This window comes from Ranitomeya variabilis, chromosome 8 (assembly GCF_051348905.1).
Source record: "Ranitomeya variabilis isolate aRanVar5 chromosome 8, aRanVar5.hap1, whole genome shotgun sequence".
NCBI classification, from domain to species: Eukaryota; Metazoa; Chordata; class Amphibia; order Anura; family Dendrobatidae; genus Ranitomeya; species Ranitomeya variabilis.
In genome coordinates, this window is record NC_135239.1 from 207,312,615 (window position 1) to 207,322,170 (window position 9,556).

The window sequence follows — 9,556 nt, forward strand, 5'->3', positions numbered from 1 at the left end:
ATAATACTGCCCCCTATGTACAGGAATATAACTACTATAATACTGTCCCCTATGTACGAGAATATAACTACTATAATACTGCTCCCTATGTATGAGAATATAACTACTATAATACTGCCCCTATGTACAAGAATATAACTACTATAATACTGCCCCTATGTACAAGAATATAACTACTATAATACTGCCCCTATGTACAAGAATATAACTACTATAATACTGCCCCTATGTACAAGAATATAACTACTATAATACTGCCCCTATGTACAAGAATATAACTACTATAATACTGCTCCTATGTACAAGAATATAACTACTATAATACTGCCCCTATGTACAAGAATATAACTATTATAATACTTCCTGTGTACAAGAATATAACTGCTATAATACTGCCCCATGTACAAGAATATAACTACTATAATGCTGCCCCTATGTACAAGAATATAACTACTATAATACTGCTCCTATGTACAAGAATATAACTACTATAATACTGCCCCTATGTACAAGAATATAACTACTATAATACTGCCCCTATGTACAAGAATATAACTACTATAATACTTCCTGTGTACAAGAATATAACTGCTATAATACTGCTCCTATGTACAAGAATATAACTACTATAATGCTGCCCCTATGTACAAGAATATAACTACTATAATACTGCCCCTATGTACAAGAATATAACTACTATAATACTGTCCCCTATGTACGAGAATATAACGACTATAATACTGCCCCTATGTACAAGAATATAACTACTATAATACTGCCCCATGTACAAGAATATAACTACTATAATACTGCCCCTATGTACAAGAATATAACTACTATAATACTGCCCCATGTACAAGAATATAACTACTATAATACTGCTCCTATGTACAAGAATATAACTGCTATAATACTACCCCCTATGTACAAGAATATAACTACTATGATAGTGCTCCTATGTACAAGAATATACCTACTATAATACTTCTATGTACAAGAATATAACTACTATAATACTACCCATATGTACAAGAATATAACTACTATAATACTGCCCCCTATGTACAAGAATATAACGACTATAATACTGCCCCTATGTACAAGAATATAACTAGTATAATACTGCCCCTATGTACAAGAATATAACTACTATAATACTGCTCCTATGTACAAGAATATAACTGCTATAATACTGCCCCATGTACAAGAATATAACTACTATAATACCGCCCCTATGTACAAGATTATGTATTTTCAGGTTACCATTCATGTCCCTGTTAGGCCCGGGATTTGTGATTATACCGCCATCCGTTTGTCTCCTGGTGAAGCATTAACCCCGCTGACGGCACTGATCATATGAACCATTACGATGCATCACAACGAACTCGTTTGAAATTCATCCCCCATTTTCTTCCTGATCCCGTGCTTCGCTCTGTTCATCACTAATCATCTCGTCTTTTTTTCTGTCTCAGCGTTTTTCCCCCTTATTTCCTTTTTCCCCAGTGTGGAGCAGCACGCACTCTCCCCCCTCCTTCATTCACAATCTGCAGCTGTAACGCTCGTATTCTGCCCTGAGTGCGCCCGGGCGTTAGTAATTGGCTGACAAATGCGCACACACACCGCTGCGTTCTGGGCCTCTGCTGCGGGAGGAGTGGGCTTGGGGTTCGTTCCCTCCTTTTGTTACAGCAGGCTCCGCGCCGCGCTCTGCAGTAATAGGGGGGCCGGCGCCAGATGCCATAAAAAGCTTTTTTGCCCTAAAATTACTGTGAAACAAATTAATAATCCGAGGCCGCTACCGAACGCGGAGGGGGCATCGATTTCTCGGGTTTATTTGGAACGCGTTGTGCACTTGTCCTGCTGGTTTTGACTCATGATGAACGGTCGGGAGAAATATTTCTTCCCATTTTTCCGTAGGATGGAGAAATCTGCAGCTGTAGATTCTTATTTCTCGTCTTTTGCAGCATCTGTGCTTGTTGTCGGTGAATTGGACCATTCTTGAGTAGATCCAGATTCTGAGAACCAGCAGGGATCCAGTACTTCCTCCAAGCTGAGGGTTTGTTACATCTGATAACTCCGCACTGATACAATGTAGCAAAGCGAGGACATAAGGCTCTATGCACACATCAGTACCGTAGGAGCGTCTGCAGAACACAGAGCCGCTGTCAATCTCACAGTCATAGTTTTCTCTGTAAATTCCACTCCTGGTTTTGGCATAAAATACTGACCAAATACTGAGGTGTGAACGAGGCCTGAGATCTGCAGTGCTGATTATATTTAGGGCCCCTGATGTGTGGCTCCGACCCGCAGACAATGGCGTAACTACAGTCCGATGGGCCCGATGCAAAATGAAAACGTTCCCCATCCTTGTATGTGTGTCCCTCATCCTAGGCTCCTTCCTGGTAAATACAGTGAAGAAAACAAGTATTTGATACGCTGACGATTTTGCAAGTTTTCCCCTGTAATTTTTATCGTAGGAACACTTCGCCTGTGAAAGACAGAATCTTACAATGTGAGTTTTCTGGATTTATTTATTTTTTCTAATTATTACATGCTTATTTCATTCAATAAAATGCAAATTAATTATTTGATACAATAGAAAAACAGAACTTAATATTTGGTACAGAAACCTTTGTTTGATTACGGAGGTCAGATGTTTCCTGCAGTTCTTGACCAGGTTTGCACACACTGCAGCAGGGATATTGGCCCCCTCCTCCATACAGATCTTCTCCAGATCTTTCAATTTTTGGGGCTGTCGCCGGGCAACATTGAGTTTCAGCTTCCTCCAAAGAATTCCTATTGGGTTCAGGGCTGGAGACTGGCTAGGCCACTCCTGGACCTTGAAATGCTTCGTACAGAGCTACTCCTTAGTTCCCCCGGCTGTCTTTTTCAGGTCATTGTCCTGCTGGAAGACCCAGCCACGGCCCATCTTCAATGCTCTTAATGAGGGAAGGAGGTTGTTGGCCAAAGTCTCGCTATACATGACCTCATCCATCCTCGCTTCAATACGGAGCAGTTGTCCTGTCCCCTTTGCTAAAAACCACCCCCTAAGTATGATGTATCCCCCACCATGCTTCACGGTTGGGACGGTGTTCCTGGGGTTGAACTCATCGTTCTTCTTTCTCCAAACACGGCGACTGGAATTGATACAAAAAAGTTCTATTTTGGCCTCACATGACCACATGACCTTCTCCCGTGCCTCCACTGGATCATCCAGATGATCATTGGGGAACGTCAAACTATCTGGACATGTGCTGGCGTGATCAGGGGGATCTGCAGGATTTTAATCCATGGCGGTGTAGTGTGTTACTAATGGGAATGTTTGAGACAGTGGTCCCAGCTCTCTTCAGGTCATTGACCAGGTCCTCCCGTGTGGTTCTGGGCCGGTTCCTGACCTTTCTTAGAATCATCCTTACCCCACGAGGTGAGATCTCGCATGGAGCCCCAGACCGAGGAAGATTGACAGTTATCTTGTGTTTCTTCCATTTTCTAATAATTGTGCCAACAGTTGTTGCCTTCTCCCCAGGCTGCTTACCTATTGTCCTGCAGCCCATTCCAGCCTTGTGCAGGTCTACAATTTTGTCCCTGGTGTCCTTTGCTAGCTCTTTGGTCTTGGCCATGGTGGAGAGGTTGGGGTGTGATTGATTATGTGGACAGGTGTCTTTTATACAGGTAACGAGTTCAGACAGGTGCAATTAACGCAGGTAATGAGTGCAGAGGAGGAGGCTTCTTAAAGTGAACCTGTCAGCAGGATTTAGCACTATAAACTAAAGGCATGGCTATAATGGCGCTGTGATGCTGATTACTCTGATACCTCATGTGAAGGGATCCGCTCAGTGGCTGCTGAATATTCACCTTGTAAAGTTTTCAGGAAGTGACATCTTCTGTGCGTTGGGGTGGGATCTGGAGGCGGGGTCTTCCTCTGGTTCTCTGCCCCCCCCGCCTCCTCTGTTTCTTGTGCAGGTGAGCCGGCGTCTGGTGTGAAGGACAATAAAATGGCGCATGCTCAGATCGAGATTTGAGCTCTAAACTGAGATAAATGGCGCCACTCAGACTATTGCTACTTTATCAGGGGCACTATTACATTATAAGGGGATGCTTGGTCCATTCTTATTTTTAAGGGGGCATGCGCAAAAATATTACTTTCTAAAGGGGCACAAAAGCTTTATAACTTCGGCGCCATTATTACTTTTTAAAGAGGTACTCGATACATTATTATTTTACGAGGCACATTTAAGGGCGTTACTTCTTGGTAAGGGGGCACCAGACCCCTCAGAGCCGCCATCAAAGTGCAGACCCCCCAGAATTCATGAATTCATCATGGGAACTGGATGCACCACCATTTCTTTTTTTTTTTTTTTTTTTACTTGCCTCATTGTTAAAATATTAAATATATTGTCAAAAAAAAAAAAGATTCATAAGATGGAACAGATAGCATTTAGGTTTTAGGGCTTGGTACAAACCAGTTCAGGGCATTATTGCCCATAACAATAAAAAAAAACAAAAAAAAACAGAATTTTATCATCTGGGAACAGAAAGGTGTGAAAGATAAAATATGCTATATATACCGAAATGTTCAGAAAATATTGATGTCATCATTTATACTAATCACATGATCTATGACAACATAAGAGAGAACACAACAGAACTACTATAGTAATAACACAAGTGAGCCAGGCATCAGTGTGCCACCTAGTGTACAGAATAGGGTACTGCAGCTGATTTGTCCTATTGGATGGATGGATGGATGGATGGATGGATAGATGATACAGAGATATATAATAGAGTACTGAGGATTTGTTTTGGGCAAATATGGAAAAAAAGCTGCAAAGTGTTAAGCTTTCATACATAGAAGTGTTACTGGTTTTATCAAATAACAAAACCTAAAGTGAATAAAGAAAAGAGAAATGTAAATACCATCAGTATCTGGTGACAACCCATCACCTCCATCATCAGTATCTGGTGGCCGTCCGTCTCCTCCATCATTAATATCTGGTGACCGTCCGTCTCCTCCATCGTCAGTATCTGGTGACTGCCCGTCACCTCCATCATCAGTATCTGGTGAGTGCCCGTCACCTCCATCATCAGTATCTGGTGACCGTCCATCTCCTCCATCATCAGTATCTGGTGACAACCCATCACCTCCATCATCAGTATCTTGTGACTGCCCGTCACCTCCATCATCAGTATCTTGTGACCGTCAGGTTCAGACTGGGGTGTCTGGGGTCCACAGAAGGAATTGACACTATGGGCCCACCCTACAGCTACATGCAAATACCTGTTAGCCGTTATCCCCGTTATAGTGGAGCATCGACTGTAAAACACAGGCGGCTCCTGCACATCTCCTGTGCTCCACCATAACTGCGATGCAAACTACCGTAATTGTACATTAAAATAGTTCTTTGGTTAAAAGTAGTGATGAGCGAATATACTCGTTACTCGAGATTTCTCGAGCACGCTCCGGGGTCCTCCGAGTATTTGTTAGTGCTCGGAGATTTAGTTTTCCTCACCGCAGCTGAATGATTTACATCTGATAGACAGCTTGATTACATGTGGGGATTCCCTAGTAACCAGGCAACCCCCACAACAGATGTAAAGCATTCAGCTGCGGCGATGAAAACAATCTCCGAGCACTAAAAAATACTCGGAGGACCCCCGAGCTTGCTCGGGAAATCTCGAGTAACGAGTATATTCACTCATTACTAGTTAAAAGCAGTTTTAATAATACAACATACAAGAGATAAATACCGCCACACCATGATTGGACCACATATTACCACCACATTTTGACTGAATACTACACTACTGATCATTAATAAAAAAAAACACAATACTAATAACGCTGTTATTACCACCAGTGGCATTATACACAGGAGCACTGTCAATGGTGTATACTGTACAGGTAATGCAGTGATCACCAGTGACATTATACACAGGAGCTCTGTATATAGTGTCAGTGTACAGGTAATACAGTGATCACCGGTGATATTATACACAGGAGCTCTGTATATAGTGTCAGTCTGCAGGTAATACAGTGATCACCGGTGATATTATACACAGGAGCTCTGTATATAGTGTCAGTGTACAGGTAATACAGTGATCACCAGTGATATTATACACAGGAGCTCTGTATATAGTGTCAGTGTACAGGTAATACAGGGATCACCAGTGATATTATACACAGGAGCTCTGTATATAGTGTCAGTGTACAGGTAATACAGTGATCACCGGTGATATTATACACAGGAGCTCTGTATATAGTGTCAGTCTGCAGGTAATACAGTGATCACCGGTGATATTATACACAGGAGCTCTGTATATAGTGTCAGTCTGCAGGTAATACAGTGATCACCAGTGATATTATACACAGGAGCTCTGTATATAGTGTCAGTGTACAGGTAATACAGTGATCACCGGTGACATTATACACAGGAGCTCTGTATATAGTGTCAGTGTACAGGTAATACAGTGATCACCAGTGATATTAAACACAGGAGCTCTGTATATAGTGTCAGTGTACAGGTAATACAGTGCTCACCAGTGACATTATACACAGGAGCTCTGTATATAGTGTCAGTGTACAGGTAATACAGTGATCACCGGTGACATTATACACAGGAGCTCTGTATATAGTGTCAGTGTACAGGTAATACAGTGATCACCGGTGACATTATACACAGGAGCTCTGTATATAGTGTCAGTGTACAGGTAATACAGTGATCACCGGTGACATTATACACAGGAGCTCTGTATATAGTGTCAGTGTACAGGTAATACAGTGATCTCCAGTGTCATTATACACAGGAGCTCTGTACATAGTGTACAGGTAATACAATGATCACCAGTGACTCCTGTGGGCTTGATAACATAATTTGTAGGAGCTCTCGTCATCAACAGCCCCTGCAAACCTTGTGCACATGTGCCGCACATTTCGACAGCAGCACTGCACCTCTGCAGCCAGGTATAGGCTTCCCAGCTTCAGAGGCGCACTGCTCATAACCATAAGCCATCTTCTGAATTTCAGACATGTGCAGTGCGCCTCTGAACCTTGTGATAACACATAAAGAGGTCTGACTAGTCAGGGGCAACTAACGCCCCATTGACTAGTCAAAGCGTTCATTAGCATAGGAAACAGGAACAATATAAATGCTCCTTTTAAACCTAATTTTCACAGACAAGCGTTATACAGGGATGATTAGGCAGGGAATTCACTCATAAATAAGTAAATGTTGCTCAGTTGGAGGGAATGATGCTGGGGCCAGACCAAGTGAGCTAGGGGGCACAGCCGGGGTCAAGGTACCTAGGGAGCACCATCAGGGCCAAGGGACAGAGTGGCCTTATATCCGTCCCTTGGCCCTGTCTGTGCCTCCTAGGCAATACATGTCAGTCCTGTGTACTGGCTCTGAACTAATCTAAACTGATAGAAACCTGAAGGCTGTCATAAAGAACAGAATTCTGAGTGCAGCTCTGAAGTATAACACCGCCGGAAACACTACAGTAGGACACGATTCCATCTGTACTCCGTTCTCTGACCTTGTAATGTCACATCAGTGGCGGCCATAATAAAGTGATAATTTATACGTCTGATATTCTTCTCCTCCAGGAATAACTGAAGGTGAATTTCTCCATCCGATACAAGGATGACGATCTCTCACACACACTGAGATGGGAGACATCGGATCATTGTAGAACGGTTTGGCGGTAAAAAAGCGACCAGTAAAAACAAGAAAAAAAAAAGACTTTTCCTGCATAATTATTTCATCCCTGCCCGAGACAACAAAAAAATAATAATTTATTTTCCAGAGATGTCAAACAGCGACACAGGCCTGAGCGCCGCACAGAAGAACCGCAGGGAACCTCCGAGCCTTTATAAATAGCCGGCCTCGCTCTGCTCGCTAATTAGACGCCAGACCGGTCACAAAACCCCACAGCAGAGGTGGCGGCAGAATTGTAAGAATTATTTTTTTTGTTTCTAAACATTTACATGCAAGATTTAATGAAGACGTTGCGCTGACTGCATCTCCCTGGAATGGCAGCGACGAGGCCGCGCGGCCTCCGGGCATTGTAAGTAGAAGCGGAGAATCGGTTACCTTAGTCATTTCCTAAGGAATTAATAACACAAGGTTAGAACTGCGCAAGAAGACTGGAGGAGGTGTACTGCTAATAATGGCCATGGGGTCCATCACTTAACTCTACAGGTGCCAATGTGACTGCTAAAACCATGCCCGACCCCATCATATAATATGATGAAGCCTATGAAAGTCAATACTGGATCATTGTACTGCCCAAATAAAGAAACCCTCAAGAGCTGCACTCACTATTCTGCTGGTGCAGTCACTGTGTATATACATTACTGATCCTGAGTTACATCCCGTATTATACCCCAGAGCTGCACTCACTATTCTGCTGGTGCAGTCACTGTGTACATACATTACATTACTGATCCTGAGTTACATCCCGTATTATACCCCAGAGCTGCACTCACTATTCTGCTGGTGCAGTCACTGTGTACATACATTACTGATCCTGAGTTACATCCTGTACTATACTCCAGAGCTGCACTCACTATTCTGCTGGTGCAGTCACTGTGTACATACATTACTGATCCTGAGTTACCTCCTGTATTATACTCCAGAGCTGCACTCACTATTCTGCTGGTGCTGTCACTGGGTACATACACTGCTCAAAAAATAAAGGGAACACTTAAACAACAGAATCTAACTCCAACTAAATCAAACTTCTGTGAAATCAAACTGTCCACTTAGGAACCAACACTGATTGACAACCAGTCTCACATGCTGTTGTGCAAATGGAATAGACAACAGATGGAAATTATTGGCAATTATCAAGACACCCTCAATAAAGGAGTGGTTCTACAGGTAGGGATCACAGACCACATCTCAGTACCAAAGCTTTCTGGCTGATGTTTTGGTCACTTTTGAATGTTGGTTGTGCTTTCACACTCGTGGTAGCATGAGACGGACTCTACAACCCACACAAGTGGCTCAGGGAGTGCAGCTCATCCAGGATGGCACATCAATGTGAGCTGTGGCAAAATGGTTTGCTTTATCTATCAGTATAGCGTCCAGAGGCGCTACCAGGAGACAGGCCAGTACACCAGGAGACGTGGAGGGGGCTGTAGGAGAGCAACAACCCAGCAGCAGGACCGCTACCTCAGCATTTGTGCAAGGAGGAACAGGAGCACTGCCGAGGCCCTGCAAAATGACCTCCAGCAGGCAACAAATGTGCATGTGTCTGCACAAACGGTGAGAACCCGCCTCCATTGAGGATGGTCTGAGGACCCGACATCCACAGATGGGGGTTGTGCTCACAGCCCAACACCGTGCAGGACGCTTGGCATTTGCCACAGAACACAAGGATTGGCAAATTCACCACTGGCGCCCTGTGCTCTTCACAGATGAAAGCAGGTTCACACTGAGCACATGTGACAGACGTGACAGAGTCTGGAGACGCCGTGGAGAGCGATCTGCTGCCTGTAACATCCTTCAGCATGACTGGTTTGGCAGTGGGTCAGTAATGGTGTGGGGTGGCATTTCTT